This window comes from Halyomorpha halys, unplaced genomic scaffold (assembly GCF_000696795.3).
Source record: "Halyomorpha halys isolate HHAL.00 unplaced genomic scaffold, Hhal_1.1 Scaffold1382.1, whole genome shotgun sequence".
NCBI classification, from domain to species: domain Eukaryota; kingdom Metazoa; phylum Arthropoda; class Insecta; order Hemiptera; family Pentatomidae; genus Halyomorpha; species Halyomorpha halys.
Window position 1 is genome coordinate 168,357 of NW_027109974.1, and position 17,970 is coordinate 186,326.

The following is a 17,970-nucleotide window of genomic DNA, read 5'->3' on the forward strand; positions in this document are numbered from 1 at the left end:
TTCTGTATGTGTGCAGTGAAAGATAGATGTGTTTCTAGTTTAATACCTAGGTAAGTGAGATGTTTCTTGGTTTGTATTGCCTGTTCGTTGAGTTTAGTGCTCTGTTGGGAGTTTTCTTTTATGAGAAGGTGATGGCGTCTGTTTTTTGTGGATTGATATGAATGTTTATGTCTCGTAGTTTGTTAGCGACGAGTTGGGCCACTGCGGCGGCCTGGTCCATGGCCTTGTCTGCATTCATGCTTGCCGAGTATTTCGGCATGGCATGTCATCAGCATATGCAGATATTTGAGCATCGTCAAATTTAGTCCCGACTATGTGGGCAGTATATATATTGAATAGTACTGGCGCAAGGACCGAACCATGAGGGTCGCCACAAGTGACGGGCTTGGAAGTGGAGATTTCAGTTTTGACCCGGACTGAGAAAGTCTGATCACTGATCGGAGGACCCAATAATGTCGACCAGTTGGTCCGGGAATTGGTGAAGCCTGAGTTGTTGGATTAGTGTGGAGTGCGATACAGAGTCAAATGCCTGTATACAGTCTAATGAGATCATGGCTGTGGCAAGGTTCCTATTTAGGTTGTTTGCTGCATCGCATTGCAGCTTGGCCACATTGTGGTAGCAGCTCACACCATGCGAGAACCCGGTTTGTTCCGGGGGGATGACGTCGTGTGTGTCGCAGTGCAAAATGTAGTTGTCCTAGATAGCCTGTGGGTTCATCCATGGGTTATTTCTTCCCCATATGTGGTACCTGTTCACTGTTTCAAGGAGTACTCGTTCTTACTCACAGTGTGGGTACATAGATACTTCTTTTTTCTCCCACCAGATGGCAGCATTTTGAGCTGACTTTGGGGCCTCCGTAAACACATACACTTTATAGGTCACAGTAACAATACAACATACTCTAAAAACCATACAGACCTGGTGGACACAATGGGAAATTAAGATTAACCAAGATAAGTCAAAATGTCACATTTACTCGACGACATAAGACATACCCTTCAGTTTACATAGACAATCACACACAGGCATATACCACTAATAAACACTGTAACTTATTTAGGACAAAACGTAAAACGCAATATTTCCTACTAAGACAATTATATTCCATACTACACAAACGTTCTAAATTATCCCTCAGACAGAAACTTAACGCATAAAATTACTTACCAAATCCCATATGGACTTACGCATGCTAAATTTATGGTCCCGCTAAAAAGACACAGATTCAAAAAATACAAACTTTTCAATCGCAATTTTTAAGACTGGTAACGAATACGTTTACGAATACGGCAAGACCCACCACTATACGTTTCAAACGAGAACAGTCACACCGACCTTCGAATTCAGACTGTAATGAACCATATTTACATGAGTTACATACGGTTTCACGACCAGAGTTGGACAAAAGTTAGCAATAACTAACAACTAAAAACTAAAGCTAAATCAGCTGTAGTTGCATTGGAATGCTTTCCATTTCTAACATATTAGATTCACTATATGTGTTGTTATGATTTTATGATCACGCGCTTGCGTATTGATTTATTTTATGATTTCGGATTTCTAACATATTCGGGGCCCCTATATAAGTTTTCGGGGTGGTGAAAATGAAAATGAAATCGTAATGAGGTGTAGATAGTTGACCGAAGATTACTGATTGGAGAAGATAGTCGAGGCGGGGGTTGCGGTCAGCAAAGAAAAAAATAAATAAACAAAAATTGTTTATTTATGCCTGATATGAATTATTCATATGAAAATGAAATCAATTTTGTGATCGCGGGCTTCCTAATGGATTTATTTTAACTTTACGGGTTTCTAACATATTGGGGTCCCTATATTTGTTTTCGGAGGTGCTGAAAATGAAAATAAAATCGACTTTATAATTACGCGGTTGGGAATAGATTTATTTTAACATTTCGGATTTCTAACATTTTGGGTCCTTATAAATCTATTTCGCTTTCCTTCAAATAGAAAGGTGGGTGTCCTATTTTGGTTCATTATTTTCCCTTTTTTCTATACCTTTATTTTATTCTTATTTCATTTTTATTTTTAATCAGTTCCGTTTTCATTATTTGTCTAATACATTTTTGATTTTTTTGTCTATTTATGTTATTCACTGTACATCTTACTTTTATTTTCTTTAATTCACTTTTTTCATTTTTATATAAATTTTCAGATATTTTTTCGTTATATTTAATCACACCTTAGTTCACTTTTATCTTACTTTTATTCTGTAAGATAATTTTAATTGTTGGCATCTTCTGTAGTTCTGATGAAGTGAGGCCAAACCTTGGACGAAAATAAATAATTTAATTGCTGTTATTAGTTATTTTGACCATACCCAGATGATCTTCATTTATGAAAAACATTAAATTATGAGACAAATTCTTTCTTGTATTGGCATTACTTAGTTCCAACTACCAATATTTGTCTTTAACCCTATAAGTTGTTACCCTAACATATTAGGGGCCCTTCATAAGATTTCAGAGGAGCTGAAAATGAAAAAAAAAATCGATTTTATGATCTCGCACTAATATATCGATTTATTTTAACTTTACGGGTTTCTAATATTATATATTGTCCCTATATAAAATTAATACGCGAGAGAATGGATTTAAGCGGATAGAAGGTATCAACAATGTAGGGAAGTGGGGGACTTTATCGGTTAAAAAATGACCTTATATTTGAAAGTGAAAAAGATTTAATTCCCCCCTCTCCACTACCCTCTTGATACCTTGCATGCCTTTCGCTTTGAAAAGTGGGACTTTTATTTTGGTTCATTATTTTACTTTTTTTCTAGAACTATTATTAGCCATACCTTAGTTCACTATTATTTCTTGTTATCTTATTCTCTTACTCCGTTACATAATTTTAGGAGTATGTATCCTTTTTAGCTTTGATAATACCCTGCAAAGTGTGGTGAAACGTTGGCGCAAAACAAATAGTTTATTTACCATTTGAGTTATTTTTACCGCTGCCGAATCATCTTTCTTTTATTAACTACACACAGTCAATTAATGATATTCCTGAATAATTTTTAATATCTTTTTTTAGTTTTGGAATTTATTCTAGACTTTTATTTTTATTTCAGCGAATTCTTTTATGGAAGAATGCTCAAGGCTAAGCTCGAGAAGAATGCTTATCCAGATGGTGTCATGTGACCTGTGACTGCTGATAAGCCGAGCCTTTCGAACCAACTTATCTCTAGTTTGTTCGTTTGTTTCGACATATCAAACAGTTGTCAGTTTTCTCCAATGATAAGAAAAATCAAATGGTAGTAGAAGACAAAAATTTACCCTGTATAAAATACAGTTTTTAATTGAGTTGATACCGAGAAACCTCCGACGCTTTCGTTGGCGGTTATGAGAAATAATGCATTATATCATTGCTTATCACCTCTTTGGTACTTTTTAAAGATTACAGCAGTTGACTTACGCTCGCTCAAAAGATAAACAAGCTACCAATGGATCCTTTGCAGTTGAGGTTGCCTTAACATGGAGACGGGTAACAGTGAAATATTGTACAGAGTATGTTGAAGGCGAGGTTAGTGGACACAATTAAAATATTTTTACTGTTCTTACTGTTTTATTAGTTACAGTTAGATAATATAAAACGTTCTTACTGTAGTGAGAACAGATATCACAACACAAAACAATGGCGCTTGATGGCAACCTACCGACTGACTGTTATAAAACCGATGCAAGCCGGCTAAAATCAATATATTCACAGTTTGCCACAGAGAAACGTATATACAATATACAATGAATTTTTACAACTCACTTTAACAGAATATAGGTGTTATAGTATTTAGGTACCCCCCGAAGAATATGTATTATATGTTTATGGTGGTTATGTTTAATGTTTCAATTTTAGTAGTTAATTGTATTTTTTGTAAGTTATATTTATTTTATGTCCATTTTAGCATCTTCAAATAAATTGTATTTGATGAGTGGAAGTAAATTACCTTATTTTACTCCATAATAAATTTAAGAACCAAAAGTAATGGTTATGATCAGACAGGAGTAAGCGGTGAGTTCTTGTTAAATGGATTTGTCACTGCCGCAGTTATAATCAACATTTTTATTTCTTCTCGATATCTATTTAAAATTCATTTTCGTTTATAATGAATATGTTTCATTATTATTCTAGCATCAGGTTTTTCATGTTTCTAAATTGTAAATTTAGATTTGATACCTATTGCCAGCTGATGAATGATCCTTTGTATTTTTATATTCATTAGCTGTATGAAATTTAAACTACTCACAAAATATGTATGATGGATCTACCATTACCCACCAATACTGTCTGTTGAAGAGGATAAAATTATTATTATGAAGTGTCAAGGGAATGCAATCAAAAGGAAACAAAAAATAGTTTAAAAAAAAATAGAAAACAACTCTGAATTTTCTCTTTAGGAAGTCTAGTAAGTAAATTCATAAAAATTTTTTGAGGTTAATAGACTTCCAATTGAATGTAATTTATATTAAATTATCATATTATAGTACAACGCTAGACAGTTCTTGAGTGGAACCCAGAAGAAGAACAACAACCAGGCACAGAAGAATCAGAAAACACAGGAGAGGCATCCGAAGATGAAGACTCAACTGTGGAAAGACCAACCGAGATGGAAGAAATTGATGAAATCATTAACGATAAACGTCGGCAAATTATATGGAATACCAGAACCTCGGGCTACTGAAGATGGAGCATGGAAAAACTACAGCAGTAATATGGTGACTATATGATCCCAGCCCAGTCTCAGGGAGAAACAAATCTGCAGAGCACTAAAGCATGCATCGAAGGCCGGGCAAACCCATCATCTATACGTAAAAAGTGCTGCACTGATTGGGGTCGACTGGTAGTTTATACGCTGTACGATGATGGCAGAAACTCTCCGTGACGCGGAACGCCAAAAGTAGGTGACCCTCGCATATCACCAGGAGAAGACCAACCATAGAGGTCTGAACGAAACACTCCAGGCGTTGCACCGTCGATACTTCTTGGAGTATGAAGCGCACAATTCTAGAAACACTTGGTAGTTATGATGTATGCGTAACTACGAAATATGACAGACACCCACCTCAAGCGATCCAGGAGGAGACTCCCACTGCAGAACCACCACTTAGTGGTCTTCAAGCGGATTTATTTACGTCGAAGGGATACACCCCAGGTCATCCAAAGTGCCGAGGAGGTATTGAAAGGCTCCCCAGTATCCTCAGTGATCACCTGCGGGTACTTCAGTGAGGATACGGATCATACGGGGTGTTCTTTGAGATTATTTTTGGACTGCGGGGACGTCGGATGAATTACTTTGATAAGCGACTAGAGAGAGTAATATCGCCGTTAAATGTATAGCACGGTGTCAGGGAACAAATTGAGAAGGAGAAACGCAGAAGAGTTACTAGACACAACTTCAGTGTTCGCGAACTAATGGGCAACCTTAAAATGGGACGGTGGTGTACCATAAAGTAGGAAATAATAGGTGCAAAGAGCTGCAGAGGTACGAAGGCCCATTCAGAGTGGTCACGATTAGAGAAAAGAATATTGGAAGCTTAAAAGAACCGACAAAGCGAAGAACAGTTCACCTAGAACAATTAAAGCTTCCTGCAACAGCGTTATCATGATGTACGGGATTCTACTCATAGTACAAGAGCCCAAGAGGTGAAAAAAGGCGGTTATCTCACCCTAATTTTTGATTAATTTAATGAAAACTATTTATAATTAATAGTCAAAACTGATGAGTCTGCCAAGTATAGGTAAGGGGAATAAAAAATGGTGGCTGTTTCAAAAAGATAAAAAAAACTAATTTTTCATTCGGAGCTCAATATATTAAAAAGTAGCAACAACACAAGAAAACCTAAGAGAACGCCATTTAAAGAAGAGTAAATTTGCTAAAATATGAGCCCTAACAGAGTTATTTACGTTAAATAGTTTTTGAGATATAGCTTTTTAAAAAGCAACATTTCATAAAAATGCTGTTTGGGACGTACTGAAAGATCAGTAGTTAGTAAATTTATTTTTAAAAAATTATAATATGACGTACAGATGTCTATTAGCACTCCAGTTAAAGCTAGTTTAATGAGCTATAAAGTAGTTTATGATGTTTATCTTCGTAGAAGTAATAGTTTACATGAAATTTGCTAAAATAAATTGATTTATAGTTGTTTACACAATAAGTTTGATTTATGAAAAACTTTCATAACTCTCCCCCCCCCCATCAGTTTATGGCCGTGCCTCTTAAAAAAAGATTTTTTTTTTTAATATTTATTTATTGCTATTAAAACTGTACATTAAAATACATTTAGTAAATCTGATCTAAGTTTTTTTTTTTAATTATTTATTTAATGTAATTTACAACTGTACAAAATAATACAATAGGTAAATATGTAGTATGTTTCATATACACTTGAAAATCTTGGGAAGGAACCACCCATTGGTGGTACTTCAAACATTAATTTAAATTAGAAGGTCCCGTGGCCATCTTCTTTTCAGACGCCTCGGAGGATTATCAGGGATTGTTAAGGATGTAAGATTAAGAATTAATAGGTTAGGATGGTTAAGGAGTTATGAATGAAAAGATGCATATCTGTTTTGGGTCAAATCTGCAACGAATGGGATATTAAGGTCTTTGTGAATGAGTTTATTTGTGACATAATAAGGAGCATCAAGGATTTTACGTAGGATTTTGGATTGTAACGATTGGATGCGGGAAGAATTTTATGGTTTGGTGGAGCCCCAGAGCTCAATTCCATTTGTCCAAATTGGTCTGATTATTGTAGTGTATACTAATTTTTTGCAGTGAATGGGAAGTTTAGAGCGTTTGTCAAGTAAGTGTTGTAGCAATCGGAATCTACGAGCAGTTTCCTGTCGTTTCAGTCTTGTGTGAGGATTCCAAGTAAGTCTCTTGTCAAGATGGAGTCCTAAGTATCGAATCTGTTCAACAGGCATTAGTGGTGTATTTAGAAAGGATACTGTAGGACAGGAGTGCAGAGGTTTATGACGGGGAGTAAAGGTGATCTGGTGGGATTTGTCAGGATTTATTTTGATTCTCCAGTTTTTACACCATTCTTCAATAGATGTTATGTGTGCCTGTAGTGTTTGTGATGCATTAGTTGGGGCATTGTTTACAGAAAGTATACATGTGTCATCAGCGTAAGTTGTTAGGACTGTGTTAGGGTGGGTTGGGATGTCAGCTGTATAAACCATATAAAGAATGGGACCTAAGATACTACCTTGAGGAACACCGGCGAACTGAGAAAAGAGAGATGAGTAGGCTTGGTTAGGATTTACTTTAAAGGTTCTATCAGTGAGGTAGGAGCGGATTATAAGGAAATATGTTGGGGTGATCTAAGATAAATTGGAGTGTTACAGGCGTGTAGAGAAACTACCCATTGGTTGCACTCTAATGTACAAGAAGATAAAACACAAAAATAAATTAAAAAAAAAACTAATCTATGTACAGGAAATGAAAAAATGATTGACATGGGGGAAACTTGAGTTCTTTTACATGAACCGTCCTTCGTTACTTGGGTTCTTTAACACTCTCTATAATTACAATATTATGTTCTCTAATTGTAATCACCCTGAATGGTCCCTCATATATTTGAGGCTCCTTACCCCTGTTGGAGCTCACTCTACTGTATACAATGGTTCCGATGTCAATTTTCCCCTCTATGTCCCGTAAGTTCGCGTTATAGCGCCGCCACGCGTTTGGACTTTTCCTTCTCTATCTTTTCCATTACTCTGCCCCACGTTTTTCGGAGATCCACCCCATTGCCGATAATTTCCTCCAAATTAACCCCTGTGTTTCTTTATTCGCGCGTGTGACCTCGGAGACCAAAAAGAATTTCGACGAGGGAGAAACCCGTAACCTTGTGAACGAGTGGTTGTAGGTCGCTATCGCTCTCACCATAGCTGCATCTGGTTCCAGGCCCTTTTCCAGTTGGTAAACCTTCAGGTGATCGCTTAGAGTACTGTGGAGCCGCTCTATACCGCCCCGTACTTTTAGGATGACCAGGGGTGTTCAAATGCCATTTAACCTCGAGGGCCTTCATTTCTTCCCTCACGTTGGCATTATCAAACTCCCGGCCTATGTCCGACGAGACCCGTTCCGGGATTCCGTAAAACTGGAACCATACACACAGAGCTCCCATCACCGCCTCTGCTGATTTCTCTTTCAGGTGTGCCATAGCCGCTTTACTGAAAAGATTGAACACCGTAACCCACTTGTAGCCTCTCCAGATGAAGGTGTCGATCTGCAAGTTTGCGAGTGGTGTGTTCGCGGTGGGCGTTTCCTCTTACGTTGCCTTGAGTGGATGTTTATCATACTTTGTGCTCAGGCATACGTCGTATTTCCTAATGGTTTTCTGAATAGATTTTCGCATCCCTCACCAGAAGTACTTTCGACGAAGAGCTTGGTAGGTCTCGTTTAGGCGGCGGTGATTGGTCTTCCCCTGATGGTGCGTCAGGATGACCTCCTTCTGTTGCTCCTCATCTCGGATGGTTTCCACCTTCGTCGTATAACGAATGAAGGTTCGGACCGCGCCTATTAGTTCCTGTCTCTAAAGTAGCCGAATCTTCTCCCATACCACACCGTTCCCTACGTATAAGTGGCAAGTCCTCCCTGCCTTGGATGCATCATTAAGCGCCCGGCTAATTTGATCATCCCTGACCCCCGGTGTCGAACAGATAGTGGTAATCGATGTCCTCCCGTATTTGACGAAATCTATCTTCATCCAGGGTTGACGTTCTGGTCTTCCAGATGATTGGTGTGTCTTTTCATTTATTATTTCATCGATCTGCTCCATTTCTGTCGGTCTTGCCTCGGTCGAAATTTCATCTCCGGATGGTGTTTCGTGGTCGCGCCCCGGTGTTCTTTGCGTTTCTTCTTCTTCCGGCGTCCATTCTCTCAAAAACTGGCGTACGTCTCCAGACGTGTGTGGTTGCTCCTCTTCTATTACATTGTCGGGGTTATCTGTCTTAGGCGGTTCTCCAGCCTGTTATCTACTTTACAGAAGGCCCACGACAAGGCGTATTCAATGATAGGTTAGAAAGGAAGGCCGTGGCAGGGGATGAGCCCTGGACACTGACTAGGTAGAGGAGGTCTAGGTGAGAGAGTCTGAGGTAGAGTAACAGTTCTAGTTGCCGACATGAAGCGGACGGACTAAGATTGCTGGAGAATGGGAGAGGAGATAGGCCATCGTCTAGGGTGAAAAAAAACAAAAAAAAACAACTCTTGTGAGAATAGATTGGGAATGAACTTCTCTATCTCAAGTAGAGTGTACGCCATCAGTGCTATGACTAGACCTGGATAAAGGCTTGATTTAACGGATCAATCCCGGTGGCAATTAAAGGGCTCATGTGATCGGTTATCACTGATGTTTCACTCTTTTAACTCTACTTGAGATAGTTCCGTGGACTCTTTTTGCTCAATCTCTTTTAATTTTATAATTAACATTCTTACACATTACATATTAACATATGTACATTTGTACAAGATATCGTATTTTTATAATAATAACATTATATACAATTGCTTATCTTCTGTGCCGCTTGTAGTGCTGGCCCCTGGCGGGTTACAGCGGCACTTCGTGCTCGCTGGTTGCTACAGGACTCCCCCCTTAATGACGGAGTCATAGGAACATAGATGAGGAATGTTTTACCACCTATACCGGTGCCTCAGAGAAGCGGACTGTTGGCTTGACGGATCAGCCCGATCTCGTCCGATAGTGTTCCTCTCCTCTCTTCTCTGTATTCTCTGTGGACTGGGACGATTTTTTTAAAATTGACCTTGGTCTAAAGTCCGTGTTGTCCTCGCTGGGATATATGCTGGCTTCAGGCGGTCTACTGAAATATTTGCCGTTCGTTCTGGGAGCTGGATCAGATAATATTTTTCCTTTCTTTCCAGTACGTTGTGTGGTCCTGAGTATGGTGGTGTTAGTGGTCTCCTTATATATCTTCCCTCACGAATACGTACTAGCACTTCTGTAATTCCTCATGGACGAAGATCTTCTTGGGCGATTCCCTTGACTGGGCTAGTCGCAGTCTGGAGATATTGTCTTTTAATTCTTGAAGTGCCACGTGAGGTTAAAATTTCTTCTTGGTCTCTTCAAGGAATTCTCCTGGGAGACGTATATGGCATCCATACAGTGCCTCAGCTATACTAGACGAAGTGTCGTCGCGTGGGCTAGCTCGTAGTCCCAATAATACTCTTGGCAGTACTCTTGTCCAGTTGACATTGCTTAGGTGAGCTGTGATGGCAGTCTTCAATGTTCGGTCCCATCGCTCAATGCAGCCATTGGATTGTGGATGGTACGCCGTCGTCCTTTTCCGGTGGATGCCTAGTAGGGTTGTGAGTTGATAGAACAATTTTGATTCGAACTGTCGTCCTTGATCTGTCGTGACGGTTGGAGGTACGCCGAATCGGCAGATCCAGTTCGTATACAATGCTGTGGCTACATTTTCTGTTGTTATACTTTGTAGTGGGATCGCCTCTGTCCATCTTGTATGGCGGTCAATCATGGTAAAGCAGTACGTGTAGCCTTCTGAAGGTGGTAGAGGACCAATTAAGTCTATGTGAATATGTTGAAAGCGGGCTGTAGGCTCGAACTTTCCCGTGGGCGTGACTGTGAGTCTGCTAATTTTTGATTTTTGGGAAGGAAGGCAACATTTCTCCCATTCACCGACGACGTCTACATTAATACCTGGCCAAAAGAAGCGTTGTGTTATAATTTTCTTTGTAGTGCTGATCCTGGTGTGGCTGAGGTTGTGAATCTTATCAAACGCAGGTCGCCTAAATTCAGTTGGTAGATAAGGTCTGGCCTTGCTAAGTGAGGTTTCGCAAAGGATAGACCTATCCGTGCCTGGTATTTCCATGCTTTTGAATTTTAAGTTAGGCTGGTTCTTTATGCGTTGGAGTTCTTCGTCCTTTTCCTGTGCCTCTGAGAGTGCGACGAAGTCGTCAGGCATTTGGATCTCTTCTATTTTTGAAAGCGCATCAGCCACTCTGTTGTCGTTCCCAGGTTTATAAAACACGTATGTAGTGAATTGGCTAATGTAGGTGAGCCAGCGGGTCCTTATTGGCGACACGGTTTCAGGCATCTGATTGAAAGCGTGTGTTAGCGGGTGATTTGTAATTATATAAAAATTCTTGCCCTCTAATATGTGTCTGAAATGTTTAACTGTTTCATATATGACCAGTAATTCACGGTCATATACAGAATATTTTTTCTGAGAATTACTCGGCGCCTTGGAGAAAAAGCTGATTGGTTGCCAAGTATCGTCCTTCTTCTTTTTTGGTAGCGGGTAATCTAATATTGTTTTCACTCTATTGTCCAGTGGCGTTATGCCTGTTTGGGTCAGGTGATGTCCAAGAAATTCTAATTCGGTACTCCAAAAATACATTTGGCCGGATTGACAGCGATTCCGTACTTGTCCAGTCTCTGTTGGACTTACCGCAGATGGGTTTCGTGTTGCTCTTCGTTCAGACGCAATAAGGAAATCATCTAGGAATTTGTATAAATAGGTCAGGTCGCGAAATTTATCGTCGATGAATCTCTGGAAGCTTTGTCCTGCGTTCCTAAGGCCAAAATTTATTCGATTATTCTCTATTAGACAAAATGGTGTTATAATGGCCGTCTTCTCCCGGTCTTTTTCTGCGACCGGTAGGCGCGGCGTAGGTCAATTTTGGAAAATATTTTCTTGCTATGCAGTACCATCGTGAAGTCCCGAAGGTCTGGCACTCCATACTGGTCAGGAATTGTTTGCTTATTTAGCGCCCTATAATCGCCGCATAATCTTAGGCTTCCATCTGGTTTCTTCACCTGGCGGGTTACAGCAGCACTTCGTGCTCGCTGATTGCTACAACATCTATGGTGTTCACCCGAGACAGCCAATAAGCTATCACATTCTCCTTTCCTGGATTGTACTGGATTTCAATGTAGTATTGGCCGAGGAGCTCCTACCAGCGGGTCACTCTAGCTGAGGATTCCTCCCAACCCACGGAAATGGCCTATGGTCGGTATGCACCCGAAACCTTCTCCCAAAGACATAGGGGCGAAAATGTTCTACAGCCCAAACGATTCCTAATAGTTCTCTCTCCAGAGAGAACTATATCTCGTTTCTGCGTCGGTTAGTCCTCGGATACGGTACGCCATTGGTCTTTCTCCGCCCTCACCCTCCTGTGATAATACCACCCCCAAACGCATAATAACGTAAATGGGGGCTGAAACTTTGGTAATGCGAGCACCGGTTCCCGCTGAAGTGTCTCCATGCATTTCCTAATGTTCTCTACCATATCCGGTGTGAAGACAACCCGATTGCACTTTTTCAGTAGGTTGTTTAAAGGTACCAGGTATTTCACCATAGCGGGTACGAAACGCCTGTAATAATATAGGGTGCCTAATCACCTCATTATTCCCTTCACATTTGTTGGTACCGCCATCTTCCGGATCGCCTCTACCTTATTCGCTTCAGGCTGGACTATCTCTTTGGAAATGGTTTGCCCTAAAAAATTTATTTGGGTTTGACCCAATATTGATTTTTCGCACGATAACTTTAACCCAAATTTCCGGACCTCTTCAAACACCTTGCGCAAGTGGGACACATGTTCTTCCTCCGTTTTGCTGAAAACGAGCAGGTTGTCCATGTATACATGGCATATGCACTCATCGATTCCTCACAAAACCTCGTCTATCAGCCGCTGAAACGTTATGGGGGCATTTTTCAGACTGAAGGGCATCCTTGTGAATTCGTAATGTCCCTTTCGAATATAAAGACCGTTTTATGCTGGTCCTCCGGGTGCATTTTGATTTGGTGGTAACCAGCCTTCAAATCCAGGGTACTGAAGAATGTCCCCCCACCTAGTCTATCCGGGATATCTTCTAATCTTGGTATCGGATACCTCTCGTCCACCGCATAGTCGTTGAGGCTTCGGTAATCAATCACCACCCTATAACGCTTTCCCTTATCTCCTGGTGCGCTTTTCTTCGGCACTGCCCACAGAGGGCTGTTGTAGGGTGACGTAATGTCAAAAATGATGGCCTGTTTCTTGAGGTTCTCCAATTCTTCTCGAATGTGCTGCCTCAACGCATTTGGGTACCGCCTTTCTTTTACGTACGTCACTTTCTCTTGTTTCAAGGGGATTTCAGGCATGGTTTGTCCTGTCGCCTCTAAAAAGTCTCCCTCTTTAAAGAAAATATCTGAGTATTCCCTCTTAATTTCCTTTCTCCAACTCCCCCCTCCTTGGATTGCACCTATCCTTTTCCTCTCCTCTAGGCGAAGTTCCTTACAGCTATACCTCCACTTCCCAAACCGAATTTGCCATAGACCTTTAGTGTTCCTAGTTCGCGCCCTTGCAGATCACACCCCATAATGGCCTGATATTCGCAGGACATCTTTTCCACGATGTGGACCCGTAATGCCTATGATAGGCTGACCGCTGCTCTCATCTGAGATATTGTAAATCTCTAGTGTGCGCTCGGCCTTCTCCAGACACTCTCCTCCAGACACCCTCCTCAACTCTCCTGTCTGGATCTTCTTCCTTGGCATGCTCATCGCCAGCTGCTGGTTGGCGGTTTATTCCTCCGCCCTCTTCCTTCCACCTCTGTTCCTGAGGCTTCTAATGCTTTTGAGGTTTCACTAGAGGACTCACTAGTCATCTCGTCTTCTCCGCCGTATCCGCTGGAAATTTATTTCCATCGGTTCTCTTGGTCTCATCTCTGCCCTTCTGTACATTTAAGGGCCCTGTCGTGCTATGTGGCCTTGATTGCTGCACTCAAAGCACCTAGTGCGGGGGCATTGAGCCACCAGGCATCCTACTTCTCCGCACCCATGGCACTTTCTGTCTTCCTACCCTCCTCCATTGCGTATTCTGCCCTGGTTCAGTCGCCTTTCTCTTCTTGTACCTCTATCTTTACCACTATCACTGGGTTCTCTTCACTTCCATGGTGTTGGCGGATTCCTTGTGCGGTGGTACGGTACTATTTTCCATCCTCCATCATCTACATCCATCCTTGCATCCTCCTCTCTAGCGCTCTCGTCGATCATGTCTTGAGCACATTCCACTAAAGTGCGGTCCCGGAGTAAACCTTCTCTTTAATTTGTCTCCTTAGCCAGTTGTCCCTTCATTATGGAGTCGATGAAATTCATCCTCCAACTGACTACATCCGCTTCAAGAGTCTCTCTTTCATATTTTTTGTGGCCAGATTAAACTGGCCTAACAGCTTGGCTGCGTACTGTAGAAAATGTCTTCCTCTAGGGATCATCTGCCTCCTCCATAGGCCTTCTTTAATCTTTCCTTCACTACTGGCCATGCTGTTTCCCCGTCTGCCTGAATATGGTTCAAAATACTTCGCTTGATCCGGCATATGAGAGCTTGATGGAAATTGCGTCATTCTTGTCTAGCAACTCGTCTGAGACCTTGGCTGCCAACCTCTGCCACCTTTAATAAAGTGATTTAAGTCACCGATTTCGCCTGTGAACCGCTCCAGGTCTGAGATGGCTTTTCTAATATCCTGCCCTCAATTTCATTTTAGGCAACATATTGGCGTGAGCAGCCGCGAGAGTGGTCTCAGAAAGAGAAAGAAAATCCTTGATGAAAGAACAGTTCAAAAAAAAAATTTCAATCAGTGGACAGAGTTTCCGGGTCTCGGCACCACTTACGAGCACTGAAAAACTTAAAAAAAAAGGGAACAGAATTATAACGGACGCTTACTAGAATGATACTGCATTTTATTTTCTTTGTAATGCTCCTATATGCATTATCAGTGGTTATTTACATAGTAAGTTAGGATTAAGGTTGTATTGAGGCCTTGATTAAGTTACGGTCTGAGTCAGCTGTTACTTCGATGTTAGCTGACGGTGGGCATCAGCTAATTGAATGTAAATAAAGAGATATACCAAACCCACTAACGCCAGTATTTTACAGCAAATCAAGCGTGTCAGATATTATTCCTTCTTCTCTGTTTTGACATTTGGCTTTCGCCGATACTTAAGTGGTGCAGAAACCCGGGATCTTCGAATACCAGAACAAATTTTAGCCAGAAGAAAAATATTTTTGTTTCTTTTTCTTTTTTTCAGAGTTTATAACATGTAACGGAATAGTGAGAGCAGGAGTTCTAAACATCAAAGGTCAGAATTTCACCAACCCACTTCCAGCATCAGCCAACCAGCCTCTAGTAGCAGACAACTAACCTTTTTTTTTGTTCCCCCTTCCTGGCATTGCTGCCATACGAACCCCGCAACAGTGGGGTAGTGCGTTAGGATTGCGCATGCCACTGCTGCCAATAAACATCTCTTTTTTTTAAACTTTATTTTCGTATGTGTATACAAAATTAATGGTGGAACCATTTTAATTTTTGGGGACAATCATTATGAAAACGTGATGCAGCCCAGAACTCGTTGAGTGCCTTCAGGTGGGGCTACACCTTATCCATCAGCATCCGTCCGGTACCTCCAACACGCCTGGTCCGCATCCGTCCGGTTGTAACCTACAGTGCGCAGCCTAGTCCAGCCCTCCTGGTCTCAAACTGCTTCTTCGCTGTCATCTTGATCTTCATCTTTCATTGGTGGCTCGCAGACCCAGGGCGGCCGAGCCCTTCCCAATGTAAAGTGCGTTGGCCCGACTACTTCCCTTCACCCGTAGATGAATTCCCTGAAGTACGGGTAGTTATCCTCCTCCATCAGCAGAGGGAAGTCCGACTCGGCGAGGGCGAAGAACCCGCTTTTTCTCGACAACCTGGCACGGTGTCCTTCCATCGCGGTGCAGTCCAATACCACGTGCTCTGCTGTTTCAGGGACCCCACACGTCGGGCACCGGGGGTCGATGTTCTTTCCGAAGCTTTGCAGCTTTCCCCGGAATCCTCCGTTTCCTGTCAGGATCTGCGAGACCCAATTGTCTGGGATGACCCAACCTGCTCTCAATCTTGAGAATTTCCTCAGCATCGCACCCTTTCGCTTGTCCGCCACCGCCCATTCCACTCCTCAATTCCTCAGGAAATTCTTCCAAACGTTCGGGGTCTCGCCGATCCTCTCCTGGAGTCCCGCTGGTAGCACTCCTAGCCCCTGCCTCTTCACATCATACTTCGTAGCATCTTCCTTGAGGATGAGGTCCAGGGGCATTGCTCCGGCCAGCACCAGCACCGCCTCATGCGACACCGTCCTATACGCCTTCGTGACCCTCAGCAGAGCCAGTCGTTGCGTAGTGGCCAATCACTTCTTCTGCTCCCGCGTGAGGGTTGGACTCCACGGAGGGGATGGGTACCTCAGGATACCCAACATCACTCCTTTGTATTTAGTCATTGTAGCGGGGTACCTGAGGCCCCAAAAAGCACCCCCTTCGTCGAGTCCCGGAGCCCTCCCAATCCTCTGCCTGTCCACGGCAAGACGTAGGTCCCATAGATCCCACGGTGGGCATAGGTCGGTACCTGGTGGGTATGACGTGGTGCGTCTCACCATACTCTCCTCTGCAGTGTCCCGGGACGGATCATCCCTGGGGTATCTATAATCGATGTACATCATCGCCGTTTCTTCCAGGGTGGTTGCCTGGGCTCCTCCAACTTTAATGGCAGCCATCATTTGTATTGGCTTAACCTTGCCCAGCGCCACCCTTTACGGGATGCCCCAGGGATTCTTCTCCGACTCCTCGACGATGAACTCGTCCAGGACTTCTTCTTCTGGTGACGCACGCCGATTCGGTATACCCTATACCTATGCTTGCTTTCCTCTCGGAGTGCAGCTCTCCACTCTTCATCTCTGCACTCCTGGTACCTGCGCCTGGCCCTATAGTACTCTCACTTCAGCTGCGTCAGGGCCGGCGTCCACCATGGGACCGGACGTGCTCTCGCCCTACGGCGCTGAAGGGTAATATTGGCCGTTTGGGTGATGGCGCCCGTCAGGGTTGCCACTCCGTGGTCAATTCCTGACTCTTCCTCCATCGGCGCCACCTCCTCCCATTCTCTATCCACCAATATCCCCTCCAGTTCACTAGAGAAGGCTCTCCAGTCTCCGATCGGGTCACTAAGCCCCCTTCCTCCTCTAGGGCTCCGCCTTCCTCCTCCACTACACTGAAGGCTATGACCCGGTGGTCGGAGCTCGTGTCAGACCTTAGGGCCCAGTCAGCTATTCGCTTCGCCATGGGAGCCGCGGCCAGTGTCACGTCTATCCAACTCTGTCCCCTCGCACCCACGAATGTGTGGCCAGAGGTCTCATTCATAACGACGAGCTGACACCTAGCCACGCTCTCTTCCATCAGTCTCCCTCTGGCGTCAGTGCGAACCGAACCCCAGGCCGAGCTCCTCGAGTTAGTGTCGGAAAAGACTATCGCATAACAGTACTTGAGTACGATAGCCTCCATAGCAGCGATACTATCGTTGATGTCTTCGTTGTTCCTTGTAGGGGGCATATACGACGAAACAAGGGCGAAGGAGATCCTTCCTCACCTCACGTAACATGCCGCCTGATCTGCCGTGGTGAATTGCTTCAGTTCCATAACGTCGAGAGAGGGGTTAAATATCACGATCGCCGCTCTAGGCCTCTTCTCACCACTGCCCAAAGCGACCACCCTTGATGCCACACCAAACCCTGTAACCACATTGTTGCAACAACATGGTTCCTGGATTACCATGATGTCGACCTTTCGGGCGAGAGTCCTAAGTTCGTCCGCGACCACTCGTCTTCGGCCCATAGTGACCTGCAGGATCTGCAGCCTACGCATAGCGCGTTCTTTTCGCCTGCACGACCATCTTTTCCAGTGTAGCGGGCATTCCCTGGTACCCGCACAATGTTGGAAATCTTTCCCCTCTCTGCCTTGCTCGCTACAGTTTCTGCAACGCGGTGTTAGTCCCTTCTTCTTTGTGGGACATTCTTTTATCTTATGCCCCGTGCCAAGATACCACTTACAGGTCCTCTGTGCATGGCTTGGCAGGGTGTCCATACTTCTGACACCGCAGGCAGAGCAGGGGGTCGAGGTAATC

General features: G+C 43.0%; 1 protein-coding gene across 3 annotated transcripts in view; it reads left to right on the forward strand.

Moving 5' to 3' along the window:
• LOC136795936 (uncharacterized) overlaps positions 1 to 17,970 on the forward strand; it is a gene marked incomplete at its 3' end in the record, with an annotated part of 115,567 nt that overhangs the window by 41,051 nt on the left and 56,546 nt on the right. Inside the window, 1 exon segment of one of the 3 annotated variants that reach the window (XM_067048125.1) lies at positions 40 to 3,541. 3 annotated transcript variants of the gene reach the window in all.